The sequence below is a fragment of the Nerophis lumbriciformis genome, linkage group LG02 (assembly GCF_033978685.3).
Source record: "Nerophis lumbriciformis linkage group LG02, RoL_Nlum_v2.1, whole genome shotgun sequence".
NCBI classification, from domain to species: Eukaryota; Metazoa; Chordata; class Actinopteri; order Syngnathiformes; family Syngnathidae; genus Nerophis; species Nerophis lumbriciformis.
In genome coordinates, this window is record NC_084549.2 from 47,606,433 (window position 1) to 47,628,562 (window position 22,130).

The following is a 22,130-nucleotide window of genomic DNA, read 5'->3' on the forward strand; positions in this document are numbered from 1 at the left end:
GAAAAGTAGAATGTTGAAGTGAAAAGCCAAAATGTCCATATTGTTTTTAAAATTTGGAGTTTACAAGAGAAATGTGGAAGTAAAAAGAACTATGAGTTTTGATAAGTGAAAATGCGTACAAAGTGAGAATTTTCAGAATATAATACGATAATGCTTGGAAGTCCTAAATCAGTGTTTTTCAACCACTGTGCCACAGCACACTAGTGTGCCGTGAGATACAGTCCGGTGTGCCGTGGGAGATAATCTAATTTCACCTATTTGGGTTAAAAATATTTTTTGCAAACCAGTAACTATAGTCTGCAAATTATGTGTTGTTGTTGAGTGTCGGTGCTGTCTAGAGCAGCGTTTTTCAACCACTGTGCCGTGGCACACTAGTGTGCCGTGAGATACAGTCTGGTGTGCCGTGGGAGTTGGGTTAAAAATATTTTTTTGCAAACCAGTATATATAAATATATATATAGTTATAATCCGCAAATGTGCCGTTGTTGAGTGTCTGTGCTGTCTAGAGCTCCGCAGAGTAAACTCTTCCATATCAGTAGGTGACAGCTGGTAGCTAATAGCTTTGTAGATGTCGTGATCACAATATGCGGGAGGCAGTGTGAAGGTAAAAAGGTATCTAATACTTAAACCAAAAATAAATAAAAGGCGAGTGCCGCTAAGAAAAGGCACTGAAGCTTAGGGATGGCTATGCAAAACGAAACTAAAACTGAACTGGCTGCTAAGTAAACAAAAACAGAAAGCTGGTCGACAGCAAAGACTTACAGCGTGTGGAGTAGACTGCGTCCACAAAGTGCATCCGTACATTGACATGACAATCAACAATGTCCACACAAAGACGGATAGCGTCCGCACAACTTAAAATGCCTTGATTGCGAAAACAAAGTGGGTGCGGGGAACAGTGTTCAAGGAAGACATGAAACTGCTTCAGGAAATTACCAACAAAACAGGACAAGTCACCAAAAATAGGAGCGCAAGACAAGAACTAAAACACTACACACAGAAAAACACCCAAAAAAAGTCAAAATAAGTCAGGGCGTGATGTGACAGGTGGTGACAGTACACCTACTTTGAGACAAGAGCTATAGTGATGCATGCTTGGTTATGATTTGTATTAATATCCAACAAATGCGAGAACGATTTTATTGTCAATATCGGCTACAGAGTTTTATTTTTTAATGTTTTCTGCTGGTGGTGTGTCTCTGGATTCTTTCAATGCAAAAAATGTGCCTCAGCTCAAAAAAGGTTAAAAAACACTGTCCTAAATAATTCTGGTAATTTAAAAAATAACATGTTGATGTTAACATTGGTTTACATGTGGCATATATGCTATTTCACGTGGGTATAGTTCAAATTCTAATTGTTAACATGTTAGTATATAGCTAGATAACACTAAGTACAAAAAGTACTGAGGAAGGTGTTAGTGACTTGACATCCAGCTTTGTGTATTTTGATAGTTTACCGAACATCAATTATCTTAATGAGACTAGTCGGATTACAAAAAAATATTTTCAGTGGTCCTAAATTAGCCATCAGCTTTTTAATTAGGCTTAATATGTTTTTGGCATGTGCTAACTAACAATGAAAACAATTAAAAAAAATACTACGTCACTCATAAATATTAATTTAGGAACTGTGCTGCTCATTGAGCTGCTACAAAAATAAATATAAATATTAAACTTTTTATCGTTTTAATAACAAAGTATCAATTTCTTAGATAAACAAAGGACAGTCAAAATAGCAGGAACAAAAAACCTAAAAAACAAAACAAAAGCAAATCTACCTTCCTCAAATAGAAAAGTGCATGTTGTGCACAGAACAGAAGTGTTGTTATCAACAGTAACTAATTTCTCAAAGTGTCAATAGAAAAATATCTCTATATGTAAACATTTGTCAGACAAATGGTAATTACTCTTTTAAACTCAAATCCGCTATTAAGATCATCTCTATCCAAGATATATTATTGCTGATTGTAGAAAAGATAAACAAGGTTTAGCTCGCGAACTATGACAAATATGATAGTTAAAACAAGTTTTCACACAACTCTATTTATAGAAGTATTCCATCTATCCATCCATTTTTCTACCGCTTGGAGCCTATCTCAACTGCTTCAGGCGGAAGGCGGGGTACACCCTGGACAAGTCACCATCTCATCACAGGGCCATTTATAGAAGTATTATTGTGGCAACATTATTTGCAAACGTGTATCTCAATCTGTGCGCATGTGATCCAGTTTGCGTGCGTGTGCACTAATATGTGTCTGTATATCAATTTGAGTGTTTGTATTAAGAAACACTTACGTGTTTTATATCCACGTACATGTGTTTTAAGTTGTCTGTCTCCCTAATCAGAAAGAAACTCTCGATATGCCGTCTACTTAAACGTGACTTTTGCGACACTTCTACCGTCTAAGATTTGAGCGCGCGCAGACATGATTCACGAGCGTGTAATACAACCTGTGCCCGCGCATTCAGATGTGCATGTGTGTAATACAATCTGCACGTGCAAATCTATGATCCGTGAGAAGCAGGAACCCTATATTGCAGTGGTCCCCAACCTTTTTTGCACCACGGACCGGTTTAATGTAGGCATTATTTTCAGGGACCGGCTTTCCACTTGTGTCAGATAAATACAGCAAAAATAAGTGCATGAAAAATACATCTCACTATAACGCTGAATTAGTGGGAGCCCTGGGCTTGTTTCTTCGCAATGAAATGCAGATGGAAATCAGCCTTTGGCTACAATCTGTCACATTTATATTTTATATGTTCATTGATGTGCATTGTATCATGTCACAAAGTTATAACAAATGGAATAGAATAGCATAGAATAGAAAGTACTTTATTGATCCCTGGGGGATATTCAGTACCACAGTTCGCTCACAATAGACAATAAACACTTGCGTATTTTTACATGTGAATAATATAAATACAGTCTATTATACAGCATCATTCACATGTGAATAATATAAATACAGTCTATTATACAGCATTATTCACATGTGAATAACATAAATACTAGGGGTGTGGAAAAAATCGATTCGAATTCGAATCGCGATTCTCACGTTGTGCAATTCAGAATCGATTCTCTTTTTTTTTTAAATCGATTTTTTAATTTTTTATTTATTTATTTTAAAAAAAATAGTATATATACATATATTTTATTAATCAATCCAACAAAACAATACACAGCAATACCATAACAATGCAATCCAATTCCAAAACCAAACCCGACCCAGCAACACTCAGAACTGCAATAAACTGAGCAATTGAGAGGAGACACAAATACGACACAGAGCAAAGCAAAAGTAGTGAAACAAAAATAAATATTATCAACAACAGTATCAATATTAGTTACAATTTCAACATAGCAGTGATTAAAAATCCCTCATTGACATTATGATTAGACATTTAAAAAAAAAAAAAAAGAAGAACAATAGTGTCACAGTGGTTTACACTTGCATCACATCTCATAAGCTTGACAACACACTGTGTCCAATATTTTCACAAAGATAAAATAAGTCATAATTTTGGTTCATTTAATAGTTAAAACAAATTTACATTATTGCAATCAGTTGATAAAACATTGTCCTTTACAATTACAAAAGCTTTTTACAAAAATCTATTATACAGAATTATTCACATGTGAATAATATAAATACAGTCTATTATACATTTAAGTACAGTCAAAAAGGAACATATGCATTATACAGTCTGATGACTGTCGGTATGAATCGGTATGAAATATAACAAATAGCAACTTCCTATGAGGAGTTTTATTGTACATCTATAAACAAGCTTTTTGGTGTGTCTAGTGGGACAGGCAAAAGATAAGTTGGAGAAAATGCAGTCGTTTATAAATTATTTAATGTTTCCCTGCGGCTCGGTAGCAAATGCGTCACTAACCGGGACCGGTCCCCGGACCGGTGGTTGGAGACCACTGCTCTATTGGCTGTCTTTTTTACACGTGACTTTTGCGACACTTCTGCCGTCTAAGGTTTGAGCCAGATTCGTGAACGTGTACAAGATATGCAAACTCCCTTTGTCTTTCCTTAGACTCACCACAAGTCGGCACCTTGCAGCCTCTGAACATGTTATTCTGCCTTGAGGTAAACAACCATAACCTGACTCTCGGCGTGGCGCAGTGGAAGAATGGCCGTGCGCGACCCGAGGGTCCCTGGTTCAATCCCCACCTAGTACCGACCTCGTCATGTCCGTTGTGTCCTGAGCAAGACACTTCACCCTTGCTCCTGATGGGTGCTGGTTAGCGCCTTGCATGGCAGCTCCCTCCATCAGTGTGTGAATGTGTGTGTGAATGGGTAAATGTGGAAGTAGTGTCAAAGCGCTTTGAGTACCTTGAAGGTAGAAAAGCGCTATACAAGTACAACCCATTTATCATTTATTATCTCGCCAGATCCTTGTAGTTCGCTGAGCTCCACACAAGGCTCTGGGCTCGAGGGCATTGCAAACTCCTTCAAGATAGCAAAAAATAATGAACCAATCAGGATCGCCGGGCGGGATTTCATAGATGTGACGTAGCACCGAAGCGACTGTTTGATTCAAAGAACAATGTCGGCACGCATTGAGGAGTCGTGTGCTGACATTGATTCTGCTATTGCAACTGTTTTGCGACATCGATCGTCTACTGACATTGCTCCGTTGTTTCAGTAAAAGTTCTCTAACTTTTCGCTTTGTCGTTATCTAATATGTCGGCTGTTCTGTTTTGGATTTCCCAGCTTCGCTCTCATCAGCGTCACGGGTTGATTTTGATGTAAATGGTTGAAGTAGCACGTCATTCAAGATAACGGACAAGTGGTTTATCCAATCACATACAATGATTTGTTTACAAGGCCTGACCTTCTGAAATACATCTCCTATTGAGAAGTCCCAGATCCTTGTGTGGAGCTCAGCGAACTACAAGGATCTGGCGAGTGTCAGGTTAAAACAACCATGGACCATGCTCCAACACTCGTAAAATTTCATGTTTTAGCAGTAACTTGGGTTGTGTTTTCGTCTTCTTCAAATCAGTTATTAGAAACAAGTTAGGTTTTCTTAGCGTGTGTGTCACTGAGCAAACACATGCATGTAACGTTAGCATTTAAGATAGCTTCTGAACTACAACTAACTTTGGCTGAAAAGGCTGCCCATGCACGCAGGAGCTCATATACGGCGTGTCGAATATTGGGTATTATTATTATTATTATTATTATTATTATAGGTACAGGTAAAAATATTAATGAATACGTCATATGTCTAAATGCACACACGGTTGAGCACATATTTGTGCATAGGTACATACCAGTGACGTGCGGTGAGGTTGATGGCTGGTGAGGCACTGACTTCATCACAGTCAGATTTACAAACATATGAACCCTAAAGAGTATCTTATTCACCATTTGATTGGCAGCAGTTAACGGGTTATGTTTAAAAGCTCATACCAGCATTCTTCCCTGCTTGGCACTCAGCATCAAGGGTTGGAATTGGGGGTTAAATCACCAAAAATGATTAGCGGGCGCGGCGCCGCTGCTGCCCACTGCTCCCCTCACCTCCCAGGGGGCGAGCAAGGGGATGGGTCAAATGCAAAGGACAAATTCCACCACACATAGTGTGTGTGACAATCATTAATACTTTAACTTAACTTTAACTTTACACATACAAACTGTAGCACACAAAAAAGCACATTTAATAAAAAATGTTTTATTATGGTCTTACCTTTACCTATATATGAAGTCCATGCGCAGCTCCTTTTGAACAAAAGCATCGATAACTTGTTTATAGAAGTCTTCCTTATCTTTCTTCAGTTTTAAAAATCTCTCTGTCTCGATGGAGATCTTCCTTTAAGTATTACCTCCTGCTTCGATTGAAAGTCCAGTTTAGAAAACTGTTGGGGCGGAATAGCTCGGTTGGTAGAGTGGCCGTGCCAGCAACTTGAGGGTTCCAGGTTCGATTCCCGCTTCCGCCATCCTAATCACTGCCGTTGTGTCCTTGGGCAAGACACTTTACCCACCTGCTCCCAGTGCCACCCACACTGGTTTAAATGTAACTTAGATATTGGGTTTCACTATGTAAAGCGCTTTGAGTCACTAGAGAAAAGCGCTATATAAATATAATTCACTTCACTTCACTTTTATTTTACATATGTAATCCTCCATGTTAATAGTCCAGGCAAGAGGAAACAATAAACGATCGCTGCTAACTGTTGCTGCTTGTTGTCACTTCTTCTGCAGCCGAGTAGTCGCAGAATGCTGCTAACTGTTGCTGCTTGTTGTCACTTCTTCTGCAGCCGAGTAGTCGCAGAAATGCTCCCTGGGATCACTACCGCCCTCTACCACCAGGAGGCGGGATTACTGCGAGCCTCACACAGTGCGTCTTCGCAGCAGTTTTATGATTGCTCAGCACAAGAAATACGTTACACACATACAGTTGTTGACAAAATACACTGTACATTATATACCTCAGCTAACTAAACTATGGAAATGTATAATATAATTCATTTAGCAATACGGTCTCACTGCACAGCAGGCCAGCAGTTAGCCGAGTCATTGCGCAATCCATGGTGAGGCTCAACTCAGTGACGTTCGTCAACTGGCTGCTGATCACCGCAAGTCTCTTCTCAGTATTTTAACGGCAAATGTGAAAATTCAGCGATTTTGAATAAAAATAATCTAAAACTAGTGAAGTTAAATGGAAAATAACTTTATAGTATAATCACTGGATACATATAACAATTTAATTTTTTTTTTTTTCTTTTTCCATTTTTTTTTTTTCCATGATGGCACGTGAGGCCCCGCCTCACCTGCCTCCCGTGACTGCACATCACTGGTACATACTCATATTTTGCAAATGAAGCCAATTGTCTTTGTCAGTTCCACTCTTTAATATAAGCTTTCCATGCTCCTTTTGTTGGGCATTTTATTTTAGTTCTTAATAAGGCGTTTTTAAAAACATGTTCATCAAGTGGCCCACTGCCTCTGATCACCACAAATAACCACCTTGCCTAATCTCAATCTCAGCAAATATATCACATTTCTTACATGTACCATGAGAAACGAGTGAGCGAAAGAAAGTGAAACACTTTTTGTATACAAGAATTGCTCAACTGGGTGGTCAAAAAATCATGTTTCATCCGTTTAAAGCAATAGCAAATCATTTATTTTTGGCAGGCTCTGCCACATCGCCACATCCTTGAGAGGCTATAGCAGTAGTTCTTAACCTTGTTGGAGGTACCGAACCCCACCAGTGTCATATGCGCATTCACCGAACCTTTCTTTAGTAAAAAAATATTTATTTATTTTTTTCAAATTCAAGACAAAGTTACCGGTATATGTTTTTGGTAACACTTTAGTATGGGGAACATATTCTAAGTAACAAAGACTTAATTTAGAGTTATTTGGTTAGGTTTAGGGTTAGAGGGTTAGGGCCAGGGTTAGAGGGTCAGGGTTATAATAAGGCCATGCTGAATAAGGCATTAATAAGTACTTAATAATGACTAGTTAAGAGCCAATATGTTACTAATTTGCATGTTAATAAGCAACTAATTAATGGTGAATATGTTCCCCATACTAAAGTGTTACCATGTTTTATTACTGGTGCACAAAATGAACCGTACATGAACATCACCTTGTTCAAAGAACAAAACCAACACAGTGCATAAACTCACAACAAATTACACACCTGCAAATCAGTGTGACTTCTGCTGTTGCCGTATCCGTAATACGCCGATAGGGAGAAGTTTTTATTTACACGATGAGTAGGGTGTGTCTTGACCTCCGCCGAACCCCTGAGCCCGACTCACCGATGCCCTAGGGTTCGATCGAACCCAGGTTAAGAACCACTGGGCTATAGTTACGGCTGCTACATGTTTTGAATCAAAGGCCACTCGATTTGGACCGCTTGGATTATGTGTGCACTCCAGACTTGGTGTTCTGTAGTGCCAGTTCAAATATTGAGACAAATCATAAGCATCTGTGGCAAGGGGGTAATATCTAATTTACTCTGTATTGGGGCTATGTACAACACAATTGTTCCACCGTTTGTTGCCCTCTTCAATTGAGGAATGGTGTAACCTTCTGCCTGTGGGGTGACAAGCGTCAGCTGCCATGGTCCACTTCCCCCTAAAACATTCAAACATCAGTCAACGTTCTAAAGATTGGTATAATGACATGACTTTAGGGTGCAGTAAGAACACAGAATAGCAGTGTCATTTTAGATGAGTGGATGTGTTTACTTGTAAAATTTCAACAAAGTGAATATTGGGTGCAATACTTTGTATGTACAGCCATTATTGCACAGGTTTGTTTATTTATATGACATATTAAAGATCATTAAGAACAAAATAGTTTGGAAAAGGACAACCAAAAATGTGAAATTTTCTGATTTTGTTTTCTACATTTAAAACAATTCCTTGTCATTTACATCAGTGGTAACCAACTACTAGTCCGGGGACCAGTACCCGTCCGTGATGCATTTGCTACTGGGTCATATAGGAACATGAAGTACTTTATAAACGACTGCATTTTCTCAGGGTCGTGGCGGCGGGGAGGGTAACGAAGGCAAAAAATGTCACTATGTTTCAAATTTCCAATGGCTCCTTTAGAAAAAGGCAAGGTTGTTTTATAAATATCCACGCAATACCTCCATGGTATGTTTTTACATGTTTGGGACTTATGCAGATCCAAAACAGGTACCATCAGGTAAAAAAAAGTTGGTTTTGCATAATAGGACCCATTTTCTTAAATCATTCATGCCTGACACACGTAAATCTGTTCATAATTGCATAAAATAGACTGTCTTTAAATACCGTATTTTCCGCACTATAAGGCGCACCTAAAAACCTCCAATTTTCTCAAAAGCTGAAAGTGCACCTTAGAATCCGGTGCGCCTTATATATGGACCAATATTGAACCACAACGGGTCTGGCAACTACGGGATGCATAACGTAACCCCAGCCTCTACTGTAGCATCTTGTCTATGCGCCTTATAATGCGGTGTGCCTTATATATGAACAAAGTTTTAAAATAGGCCATTCATTGAAGGTACGCCTTATAATCAGGTGCGCCTTATAGTGCGGAAAATACGGTACCATCAAATTACAGTACGCTATTGCCCCGTAGAAAACTTCATCTGAACTTATGACAAATATACAGTATACATTTTTTGGTATAAAACACAATGGCACCTGTCCTGATCATGCGGTGCATCCTCGGGCAATGAGACCATTCTCATACCTAGCCCTGCCTGGCAAAACCTGAGCTCCTCATTTGATTTTGGAGTCGTAATTGCAGGACAGGGAAGTTTATAACATTGAAATGAATGGAATTTGCTAGAGCCTCTTGGTTGCAAAACTCCTTTTTCCCCATGACAAGGCCTGTAAATGATTTTTCACAAAAATATCAAGGTTCAAGGTTCAAGGTTCAAGGTTCAACTTTATTGTCCCCGCGGGGAAATTTGTCTTGGGCACAGTGCATCATTGCTTTCTTAACATACCCAAAAACAACAGAACAAAAACACAAGCACAGACACAACCACAACCATACAACTAACATTTAAACATCAGAACATGGAGCTTGATAGACATAGGTGGCACTTTGATGTAGGCATAAAATCTACTGTATGGAGATAAAGATAAAGTACCAATGTGCATTGCACTAGAGCTCATGGATAAAGTGCTGTGTGCTAAAGTGCTTAGTTCTAAAGTGCTATGTGCTAAAGTGCTATGTGCTAAAAAAGTGCTAACCTATGTATTAAAATTCTATTGCACATTGTTGGTCAGCTTAATGGAGGCTGGGACAAATGATAATTTAAGGCGGTTAGATTTGCATAGTGGGACCTGGAGTCTTCTCCCTGATGGCAGGGTTCCATATTCAGGAAAGAGTGGGTGTTGTGAGTTGGAAATAATTTTCTTAGCTTTTTTCCTAACTGCCTGCTCATAGATGCTCTGTATAGGCTCATATTCTTTCCTCCCTACGATTTTCATTGCCGTTTTATGCATGCCGGCCAGTTTGCTTTTTAGCTTAACGGTTAGGTTGCCAAACCATGAGGTGATCCCGTATCTAATGATGCTCTCTACAATGGCACGGTAGAAAATCATCATGATGTGGCTGCTTACGCCGTACAATCTTAATCTTCGCAAAAAATATAGCCTCTGTTGCAGTCTATTGCACAGTTTGTCAATATGTGTCTTCCAGCAGAGAAGATTATCAATATGAACCCCTAAATATTTATATGAGGATACCTGGGTGATTTCCTGATTTTTGATGACCACTGGCTCATGGTCAGTCACTTTCCTCGGATCCAAAACCATTTCCTGTGTCTTGGTCACATTTAAAATAAGATGGTTAGTGTCACACCACCTAATAAATAGGTCTATCTCGTCTTGGTACACAGAGGGGTCCGTATCCTTGTGTAGAAGGCTTAGGAGCACGGTATCGTCCGCAAATTTCACCATATAATTGTTAGGGTGCACAGTCCTACAATCATTGGTGTACAATGTAAATAGTGTTGGTGATACAACGCAACCCTGTGGAACGCCTGTGTTGCAGTGTTTGGTGTCTGACAGTGTTCTGTTGACCTTCACTTGCTGTGTTCTGTTTGTTAAAAAAGAGTGGAACCATTTGATCAAGGTGGAGTTTACACCCATGTCTTTGAGCTTCTCTAAGAGTATGTGAATTTGCAGTGTATTAAAAGCTGAGCTGAAATCAACAAATAAAATTCTAGCATAAGCTTTTGTGTTTTCAAGGTGCTTATAAAATGCAAGGTGCAAAGGATTGCATCATCAGTACTGCATTCCTGCTTGTACGCAAACTGGTACACATCTAAATGTGACTTGACATCCTTCATGAGCAGTGACACAACAAATTTTTCAAAACATTTCATAACAATTGATGTGAGAGCTACGGGACGAAAGTCGTTGTTTACTGTGACACCGGGCTTTTTAGGCACTGGAGTTATAATTGACTCCTTCCACAGAGCTGGAACAGTGTGAGTGTTAAGTGACTGTTGGAATATTGGACACCATGCTGTAGTTAGTTCCTCTGCACAGCTTTTGAGCAAAAAGGCTGGGAGGCCGTCAGGGCCTGCAGCATTGCCCGTACGTACTCTACTAAAGAGACGGCGGATGCTAGTCGGGTCGACTTCCAGGCAGCAGGTGTCATCAGTGTCTGACAAGGACTGCAAAACACTGTCACGCTCCTGAGAGAAGTTTTGACGGTCGAATCTCAAATAAAAGTCATTTAGCTCATTTGATTTTTGCTGCTCATCCAGGGTGATGATTTGTTTCTTTGCAGGGTTCATATTAGTGACTGATTTCATTGTGTCCCAAAGTTTTTTTGTATTTGACATTTGGAGATTATGTTCCATTGTTTGCCTATGTTGTTCTCTTGCATTAGTGAGAAGTTGTTTGAGTTATTTTTGGACAACTGACAGTCCTGCCCTGTCTTTACTTCTAAAGGCCTGCTTTTTCCTATTTATGCAGTCTTTTATTTCTTTTGTTACATAGGGTTTGTTATTGGGATAGACTACAATGTTTTTCTTGGGTACCACATTGCCAACACAAAACTCAATGTAGTCCGTTATAGTTACTGTAGCCTCATCTAGTCCTAGTGCATGGAACAGGGACCAGTCTGTGCACATGAAACACCCCTTCAGTGTCTCAATAGCATCGTCTGACCACACATTAATTGTCTTATGCTCAGGTTTAATTGATTTAAAAACAGATTTATATATGGGTATTAGATGTATGGTGTTGTGATCCGAGTTAGAAAGGGGGGGCTTTGGTTTTGCTGAGTATCCCCTCTTTATATTGCCATAACATTTATCTATAATCTTATCATTTCTTGTGTCACATTTTACAAATTGTTCAAATCCCGGCAAGGCAGTCTCCAGTTTACAATGGTTAAAGTCACCCAAAAAGAAAACCGGAGCTCCGGGTGTGCGCTGCAGCTGTTCATGTGCGCACTCTGCTATGCTCGCAGCAGCTCTGCCTGCATTGCCGCTGGGTGGGACATAAACAGCGGCTATGATGATGTTGCCAAACTCCCTCGGCAGGTAGTGAGGTCTCATTGATAAACACAGCAGTTCTATGTCGGGGCTGCATATGGTTTTTTTCACAGTGAGCTGTTTACACCACTTGTCACTCACGTACACGCCGACTCCACCCCCTTTTCTCTTCCCGGAAGCGTCAGAGCGGTCAGCTCGTACGAGTGAGAATCCATCCAGGTCAAGCAGAGAATCCGGGACGCCTTGGTGAAGCCACGTCTCGGTGAACACCATGGTTTCCCGGTATTCAAAGCAGCTCTTTAGGTTGACCCGAAGCTCATCCAGCTTTGGTGCCAGCGATCGCACGTTGCTGAGTATTATTGACGGCAACGGTGGTCTGTTGATTCGCCGGCGGAGGCGTTCTCGGACACCTCCCCGTCTGCCTCGCTTGCGTTGTGGCCGTGTGCCGGTGTGTGTCGCTCGGATGACTGCCGGTAGATTTTCCGGTGGTGTGGATTGGCGTGGTGTGGGTCGGAGGGACAGTAAGGCATCTCTGGAGTAGACGCGACATCCATGTTCCCACTGCACGTTCGTTGCAAGACAAAAAATTACGCGTTCGCTGATAAAAAAGAGGATCAGCAGTGCGATATGAAAACTTGCTTCCATTGTTAGGGCTCGGGCTACAAACAATTGGTAGTTCAGACGGCCGAGTTCTTTGTATGTCGAATGTCAATTTATGCCGTGGTCAGCTTCACGTAAAGTCACAAGCACCAAAGCATGTTTTTAAAAACGAATAAACAAAACGAACATAATGGTACGAACACTTAAAAAACACACTTAAAAAAACCCTAAACAAAACAAAACAAAAAACACATAAAAGCAACAAGCACAAGCCCGGGTCGCTGCAGTGCTGCGCCCTCAGGTATTAAACCAATAGAGTATTTACAATTGATGATGTTCATATGTTTACATATCACTCAGTTCTATTTATTGATACACTTGTGTGTGTGCAGAACTGGTACTATTGAACTACCTTCGCATTTCTGATGACACAGAAGTTTGCATCACTATGGTCCTGGATGAAGGGTTAAAACGACAGCTTACCTGGATGGGCCGAGGTCTGTATCTGCTCTTCCTTCACCACTGCTCTCAAGATGTTTCTTAATGAGCGTGATGAGGTCTCTGGCTACAGTCCTGACGTCCTTCCCTGGGGCGGGACTCTGATCATTCAGATTCGAGACAATTTACAGCCAACGCACATTTCTTTTAAAATTAGGTTATAATTGTTACCTTTGCAGCCTGCTTACAACTTTAGGATATTAATATTAATATCTAACTATATAACATTCCACACGCCGTATATCAGCTCCTGCATGCGTGGGCAGCTTTTTCAGCCAAAGTTAGTTGCAGTTCAGAAGCTATCCTAAATGCTAATGTTACATGCATGTGTTTGCTCAGTGACACACACGCTGAGGAAACCTAACTTGTTTACGGACAGAATTACTGATAACTGATTTGAAGAAGACAAAAATACAACTCAAGTTACAGCTAAAACATGAACTTTTACTCACAGCAAGTGTTGTGAGTATGGTCCAAGGTTGTTTACCTCAAGGCAGAATAACATGTTCAGTGGATGCAAGGCGCCGACTAGTAATGTTGTGTCGTTCGCGAACGATTCGTTCGAACGAACGAATCTTTTGAGTGAACGTACTGAACCGAATCACTTCAGGAACTGATTCGTTCCTTTCTCAGTTCAGTTGAGCTCCGCCGCGACCATGCCGGTATGAGTGGAACTGGCGCATTCTGTGACGTCGGCGAACGACGCAGCCAGCTACTCATCATGGGGGCGGGGGAGGGACTGAGCGAACGATTCGTTCACCACGGATTAACGACATAAATCACTCAGTGAACGACAACGCTCTCGCTCTCTGCTCTGCTTGCCCCAATGCCGCGAGTGATTCTCCTCCCGTCGCGGGGATATGTTTCATGCCATTGGCATCCGTTCTCCATTCATTCTCCAAGCTAACGGCTAATGTTGACTCAAGCCACATGAAAACAAACACACACACATTATCTCAACACATAAAGTTATGTGAGTAGAGGAGACAGAAAGAAAGTCAGTGCAGGGCAAGGCTGAGCAGCAGCGACGCGAGGGGGAGGGGCGGGGGGTAAAGTGTAGGGCAGGCTGTTTGAGAAGATTTAAAATAAAAATAATAACTAATGTATGTACATATACATAGGCTATTATTTATCTTGATTTTTTTTATTATTTAAGCTATTTATTTTCTTTTTTATTGCATATTTAAGTTGATATTTCCATTTTTATATTTTTAAATGTAAGCTACAGAAATTTTAGTTTTAATGTTGGCTTTTCTGGCACTTGGTTTAATATTTGTTTTGTATTATTTAAGGTAGCCTATTTATTTTCTTTTTGTTTGCACATTTAAGTTAATATTTTCTTTGTTATATTTTTAAACGTAGGCTACAGAACATTTAGTTTTTATGTTGGCATTTCTGGCTCTTAATTTATTTGTTTTATTTTGAAGGTTTTTATTTTCTTTTTGTTTGGGGGGGGGTGATTCGGTGAACACATTTTTTGAACGAATCAATTTAAGGAACTGATTCTAGTGATTCAGTACAGTCAAAAGAACTGCCGATCCCATCACTACCGACTAGTGGCGAGTATGAGGAAAGGCAGGGGGAGTTTGCCTATCTTGTACACGTTCAAGAATCTGGCTGTGCGCGCTCAAATGTTAGACGGCAGAAGTGTCGTGTAAGTAGATGGCCTATTGAGGGCTCCTTTCTGATTAGGGCAGCGTTTCTCAAAGTGTGGGGCGCGCCCCACTGGTGGGGAATAGAGACATGACAGGTGGGGCGCGAGGAACGGGAGGAAATTTCACTTTAAATTTTTTTTTTATTATTATATTCTTAGATTATTTTTTTTACTATGCTTTCATTTTCTATACACACTGTAAATCACTTTGTGATTCTGTCTGTGAAATCCGCTATATAAATAAATGGAAATTACCGGTACTTATTTTTACTGTAGGCTTTATATTTCTCGGTACGAGAGAAAGTTTGACAGACATAGCAACAGTAACAAATGGGGGCGGGGCTAAGCGGAACAAACTTTCACGCGGATTGGTAGCAGGCTAATGTGTGGACCACAATTACACAAATATATACATTTGTGACTCGCACCTCAAAGGTCGTCGAGCCAGAGCCAGCGCCTGCAGAGAAACAAAAATGTGACGGGCACACACTGTGTCATTCACCGGGAAGCACTCGCGTCAAGGCAGCTCAGCCCCGAACTCAATGAGGTTTTAACAGATGTGAGCGCGGTAAATTTGATCAAAACACGACCACTGAAAGTGCGACTGTTCTCTGCACTGTGTGAGGAAATGGGAGCTGATCATACAGCCGTGCTGTTTCACAGTGAAGCAAGGTGGCTCTCCCGGGGAAAAGTGCTGTCACTTGCCCTGTCTTGCCAAATGCATAGCTCCTCCTTTTTTTTTGAAAAGATTGCAAAGTGGCACTTTTATTGTATTTATTATTGAACTTGATGCAAGTTATTTGAGTTATTATTGAACTTGATGCAAGTTATAACACTTTTTTTGATTTATTATTGAACTTGATGCAAGTTATAACACTTTTGTTTTATTTATTATTGAACTTGATGCAAGTTATAACACTTTTTTTGATTTATTATTGAACTTGATGCAAGTTATTTGATTTATTATTGAACTTGATGCAAGTTATAACACTTTTATTTGATTTATTATTGAACTTGATGCAAGTTATAACCATTTTTTTATTATTGAACTTGATGCAAGTTATAACACTTTTGTTTTATTTATTATTGAACTTGATGCAAGTTATAACACTTTTTTTGATTTATTATTGAACTTGATGTTATGGGTCACACTTCTGCTGCTTCTCCTGTTGCGTGCCCTGACGAGCGCACCGCGGGACACGCCCACGGGCGCCCTCTCTCCGCTGCAAGCGCGCTTCCGCGCGGCTGCAAACGCTCGGCAATCTACGCACCTGTCTGTGATGAGCGATCAGCCTTCATAAACCAGCGCAACCTGAGATCCGACGCCAGAACGTAGCTTCTCGTATCCAGTACAGTAAGCCCACACGTCTCTCGCTCACTTACATGTGCATTCTCTCTCCCTGTGCTTCCTCCCCGTCGTTCTCATCGTCTCTTGTGTTGTGTCGTTCTCCAGCTCCCCGTCATCCTTCCTCGTCGTCAAGCTGTGTGTCTTGTCACATTGGACCTCCCTGTGGATCCCCCCTTGCCTTCCTGGATTTCGACCTCACGCCTGCCCACTTACTACGACGCCGCGCTCCTGTCCTCGACCACCCGCCTGTCCTCCAACACTCGAGCCTGCTTTGCCCTTATTTGGACTTCCGCCTGGATCAACACGCACTCTCAACATCCTCTGGCAACCATACTCAGATAAGTTCCACATTTAGTCACACTTCATCTCTTTGGTTTAATTACACATCTCATTCACACACCAAGCTGTCAATAAACACGCTGACAGCTAAACGACGTCATCGTCTCCCTGTCGTCTTCTTCTCTTGAAATCACGTCACAGTACGTTCTGGCCATGTCAGAACCAGACGGCAAAGACATGACGCGTACCCCGCTCACTTCCAGAACCTCCCCTGTACCCAACATCACAGGCGTGCACACGGCACTCCAGCAGCACCAAGAGCGCTTTTGTGTACTGGAGAACAAGCTAGATGCTGCTTTTGCTAACATTTTAGCTCGACTGGAATTGATTTCCCCAGGCTCCTCCGCTCAGCCGGCGCCCGAGCAAACCGCCTCTGCTGCTGCAGTCCCCATGCCACCCCCTTCATCCTGCGAGCCGAAGATCGCTAGTCCCAGAGCTTTTGAAGGGGATTTTGAGCTTTGCCGTGGCTTCCTGGTCCAGTGTGACATGGTGTTTCGTCATCAGCCCTCCCGCTACACTTCTGACGGGGCCAAGATAGCCTTTATTTTTTCTTTGTTGACCGGAAGGGCTCTCCAGTGGGCCACGGCAGCTGTGGACCGCAACCTTAGTCTCAGCACAAACTTTGCTGCTTTTCGCGCTGAGTTCCAGGCAGTTTTTGACCACCCCGCTGAGGGAGGAGACGCCGCCTCACGTCTTCACTCCCTCCAGCAAGGTTCTCGTTCTGTAGCTGACTACACCCTCGAGTTCCGCACCCTGGCCGCCGACAGCGGGTGGGATAACAAGGCCTTGTTGAGCGCCTACCGTCGGGGCCTCTCTGACGAAATCAAGGACGGATTGTTGCGAGACCGACCAGCCACCTACCATGACCTCATCCAGCTGGCACTGCTTATGGACCAAAGGCTAAGGGAACGAGCAGCGGAGAGAAGCCTCGCTGCCCGTGAGAGGACCAGACGGCCGGCGTGGGAAAATCGGACCGCTTCCTACCCCCCTACCGCGGCTAGAGCTCAGGATGGAGGCGCCCACTTGGCAGACCAGTCTGGGTTTTTCCCCGCACCTTCCAGAGGGGTGGAACCCATGCAGTTGGGCAGGACTCGACTTGCCACGGAGGAACGGGAGAGAAGGTTCCGGCAGCGCCTCTGCCTCTACTGTGGTTGTGCGGGTCACGTGATCCAGACCTGCCCCACACGACCAAAAGATCAGGCTCACTAGTTAGGGGAGTACTTGTGAGCCACACCACCTTTCCCCAGAGCAATAGTGACCCTGGCATTCTGTTCCCCGCAACGTTGTCTTGGAAGGCTAAAAGACTGAAGGTGGGAGCATATTTGGACTCTGGAGCAGATGAGAGTTTCATGGACCGTGATTTCGCCTGTCAAGCCGGGATTGAGCTTCTGCCGCTGGACAAGTCTTTACCAGCTCAGGCCTTGGATGGGCATCCCCTGGGACCCATCACCCACCGTACCGCACTAGTCACTCTTACCCTGTCAGGCAACCACACTGAGCAAATTAGCTTGTTGATCCTCAACGCCCCTATCGCTCCTCTTGTCCTCGGCCGTTCGTGGCTTCGCCAGCACGCCCCCCAGATTTCCTGGATCTCAGGGAGGATCCTAGCCTGGAGCACGGCATGCCATGCTAACTGCCTCAAAGCAGCAGCCCCCGTCTCTGAGAACCCCAAGCTCAAATCTTCCCCATCTGACTTATCGGGGGTTCCCTCTGTCTACCATGACCTTGCTGCTGTATTTAGTAAGGAACAGGCACTTTCACTACCCCCGCACAGACCATATGACTGCGCCATTGATCTCATACCCGAAGCAGTACTCCCCTCTAGCCGCCTGTATAACCTATCCATACCCGAGAAAAAGGCCATGTCTGACTACATCACGGAATCACTCGCATCTGGTATCATCACCCCCTCCAAATCTCCGGTAGCCGCTGGATTCTTCTTTGTCGGCAAGAAGGATGGATCCCTACGTCCGTGCATCGACTACCGCAAACTCAACCTCATCACGGTCAAGAACCGATATCCTCTACCACTCATGAGCTCCTCCTTCGAACCCCTTGCCCCTGCTACCATTTTCACCAAGCTGGATCTCCGTAACGCATACCATCTTGTCCGGATTAGGAAGGGGGACGAATGGAAGACGGCCTTCAACACGCACTTAGGTCACTTCGAGTACCGGGTCATGCCCTTCGGCCTGACCAACGCCCCAGCCGTCTTCCAGACTCTTGTTAACGACGTGCTGAGAGACATGCTCGAGAAATTTGTGGTCGTATATCTTGATGATATTTTGATTTTCTCTCACAACCTGCAGGACCATCAACAGCACGTGCGCCTTGTTCTCCAGCGCCTCCTTGAGAATCGTCTTTTCGTCAAGGCAGAGAAGTGCGAGTTCCATTCCTCATCAGTTAACTTCTTGGGTCACATCATTGAGAGGGGTAACATCCGAGCCGACCCCAAGAAGGTAAAGGCAGTGGTGGATTGGCCCCAACCCACCACTCGTACCGAGCTTAGGAGATTCCTAGGCTTTGCGGGTTTCTACCGTCGCTTCATACTCGACTTCAGCAAGGTAGCCGCACCCCTCCACGCACTAACTTCTACCAATACAGTTTTCGTCTGGAACAAGGAGGCAGATAGCGCATTCTTGAGCCTCAAGAGGAGCTTCAGTTCCGCTCCTATCTTGGTACACCCTGACCCCGACAAACCGTTCACAGTGGAAGTAGATGCATCAGATTCCGGGATTGGGGCAGTATTGTCCCAAAGAGCTAATGAGAATAATGTGTTGCACCCTTGTGCATTCTTTTCCAGACGCCTAACCCCAGCCGAGAGGAACTATGATGCAGGGAACCGAGAACTGTTGGCCGTCCACGAAGCTTTGGTTGAATGGAGACACTGGCTAGAGGGGGCTGAACATCCGTTCCTAGTCCTGACCGACCACCGCAACCTTATTCACATCCGTTCTGCAAAGAGACTTAATGACAGGCAAGCACGCTGGTCACAGTTCTTTGGCCGATTCAATTACACTCTCACCTACAGACCCGGTTCACGCAATGGCAAGGCTGACGCTCTTTCAAGGATCTTCTCCGAGGAACCCATCACTAGACAAACTGCAGAGACCATACTTCCCCCGAACCGCATCTTCGGGATGGTAACTTGGGAAATCGAGGGCCTGGTCAGGACGGCCTTACGGTCTGACCCTGGTCCCGGTAACGGACCCCCCAATAGACTTTTTGTTCCGCAACCCTTAAGGAGCAAGGTACTCGACTGGGCACATTCAAGTCTGTTTACATGTCATCCCGGAATCCACAGATCGCTATCATTCATTCGACGCCGCTTCTGGTGGCCTTCCATGGAGGCGGATACTCGCGAGTTCATTGCCGCCTGCTGCATCTGCGCCCGGAACAAGGCAGACCACAGCCCTCCTGCTGGACTCCTACATCCTCTTCCGATCCCGAGTCGACCTTGGTCACACATCGCTCTTGACTTCATTACTGGACTTCCCCCCTCTAAAGGTAACACCACAATCCTCACAATAATCGACAGGTTTTCCAAGGCGGCCCATTTCATACCCTTGCCCAAACTCCCATCCTCGGCCGAGACCACAGAACTGCTCGTTCAGCATGTGGTTAGAATTCACGGTATCCCCACCGACATTGTGTCTGATCGTGGACCCCAATTCATTTCCCGGGTGTGGCGAGCTTTCTGCAAGGGAATCGGAGCCACGGTCAGCCTGACTTCTGGCTACCACCCCCAGAGCAATGGACAAGCGGAGAGGGCCAACCAGGGGGTGGAGACCATGCTGCGTTGTATGGCTGCTCAACAGCCCAACTCCTGGTGCAAGTTTATTCCTTGGGTGGAGTACTCCTTTAACTCCATGACCTGCGCAGCTACTGGTATGTCCCCTTTTGAATGCTGGCAAGGTTTTCAACCTCCTTTATTTCCCTCCCAGGAGATCGAAGTGGCAGTTCCTTCCACCCGAGCCCACCTGAGACGATGCCGCAAGGTGTGGAGGTCTGCCCGCGCTGCCTTATTGAAGGCATCTGAGAAGATGCGTCGTAACGCCAACCGGCGGCGCATCCCGGCTCCCGACTATCAGCCCGGGCAGCAGGTGCTGCTACGGGCCAAGGACCTCCACCTCCCGATATCTTCTCAGAAACTAGCGCCACGGTTCGTTGGACCATATACGGTCAGATCCAAGGTCAATCCTGCAGCAGTTTGTCTGGATCTCCCTGGTTCCATGAGATCCCACCCGGTGTTCCACGTGTCTCAGGTCAAACCAGTAACCAACAGTTCACTGTCGCCCCCCCACCCCTGCCCCCCCTCCGCCTAGGGTTCTCGAGGATGGGGACCAGGTGTGGACCGTCAGGGAGATTCTCAAGGTCCGACGACAAGGAAGAGGATGGGTCTACCTCGTGGACTGGGAGGGCTATGGACCCGAGGACAGATCATGGGTCCCGGCTTCTTACATCGCCGACCCCTCCCTTATTGAGGATTTTTACCGGACTCACCCTGAGGCACCCCGAAGCTCGTCGGGAGTCTCGCATAAGGGGGGGGGTCCTGTTATGGGTCACACTTCTGCTGCTTCTCCTGTTGCGTGCCCTGACGAGCGCACCGCGGGACACGCCCACGGGCGCCCTCTCTCCGCTGCAAGCGCGCTTCCGCGCGGCTGCAAACGCTCGGCAATCTACGCACCTGTCTGTGATGAGCGATCAGCCTTCATAAACCAGCGCAACCTGAGATCCGACGCCAGAACGTAGCTTCTCGTATCCAGTACAGTAAGCCCACACGTCTCTCGCTCACTTACATGTGCATTCTCTCTCCCTGTGCTTCCTCCCCGTCGTTCTCATCGTCTCTTGTGTTGTGTCGTTCTCCAGCTCCCCGTCATCCTTCCTCGTCGTCAAGCTGTGTGTCTTGTCACATTGGACCTCCCTGTGGATCCCCCCTTGCCTTCCTGGATTTCGACCTCACGCCTGCCCACTTACTACGACGCCGCGCTCCTGTCCTCGACCACCCGCCTGTCCTCCAACACTCGAGCCTGCTTTGCCCTTATTTGGACTTCCGCCTGGATCAACACGCACTCTCAACATCCTCTGGCAACCATACTCAGATAAGTTCCACATTTAGTCACACTTCATCTCTTTGGTTTAATTACACATCTCATTCACACACCAAGCTGTCAATAAACACGCTGACAGCTAAACGACGTCATCGTCTCCCTGTCGTCTTCTTCTCTTGAAATCACGTCACACTTGATGCAAGTTATTTGATTTATTATTGAACTTGATGCAAGTTATAACACTTTTTTTGATTTATTATTGAACGTGATGCAAGTTATAACACTTTTTGATTTATTATTGAACTTGATGCAAGTTATAACACTTTTTTGATTTATTATTGAACTTGATGCAAGTTATAACACTTTTTTGATTTATTATTGAACTTGATGCAAGTTATAACACTTTTATTTGATTTATTATTGAACTTGATGCAAGTTATAACACTTTTTTTGATTTATTATTGAACTTGATGCAAGTTATAACAGTTTTTTTGATTTATTTTTGAACGTGATGCAAGTTATAACACTTTTTTTGATTTATTATTGAACTTGATGCAAGTTATAACACTTATTTGATTTATTATTGAACTTGATTCAAGTTATAACACTTTTTTTGATTTATTATTGAACGTGATGCAAGTTATAAC

At 43.7% G+C, this 22,130-nt stretch overlaps 1 long non-coding RNA gene across 1 annotated transcript; it reads left to right on the top strand.

Moving 5' to 3' along the window:
• The first annotated feature begins 20,272 nt into the window (after window positions 1-20,272).
• LOC140679545 (uncharacterized) lies at window positions 20,273-21,625 on the top strand. The gene is made up of 3 exons (XR_012050967.1): window positions 20,273-20,625; window positions 20,758-21,202; window positions 21,302-21,625. It is a non-coding gene; the product is annotated as an uncharacterized lncRNA (long non-coding RNA).
• Window positions 21,626-22,130: the final 505 nt, after the last annotated feature.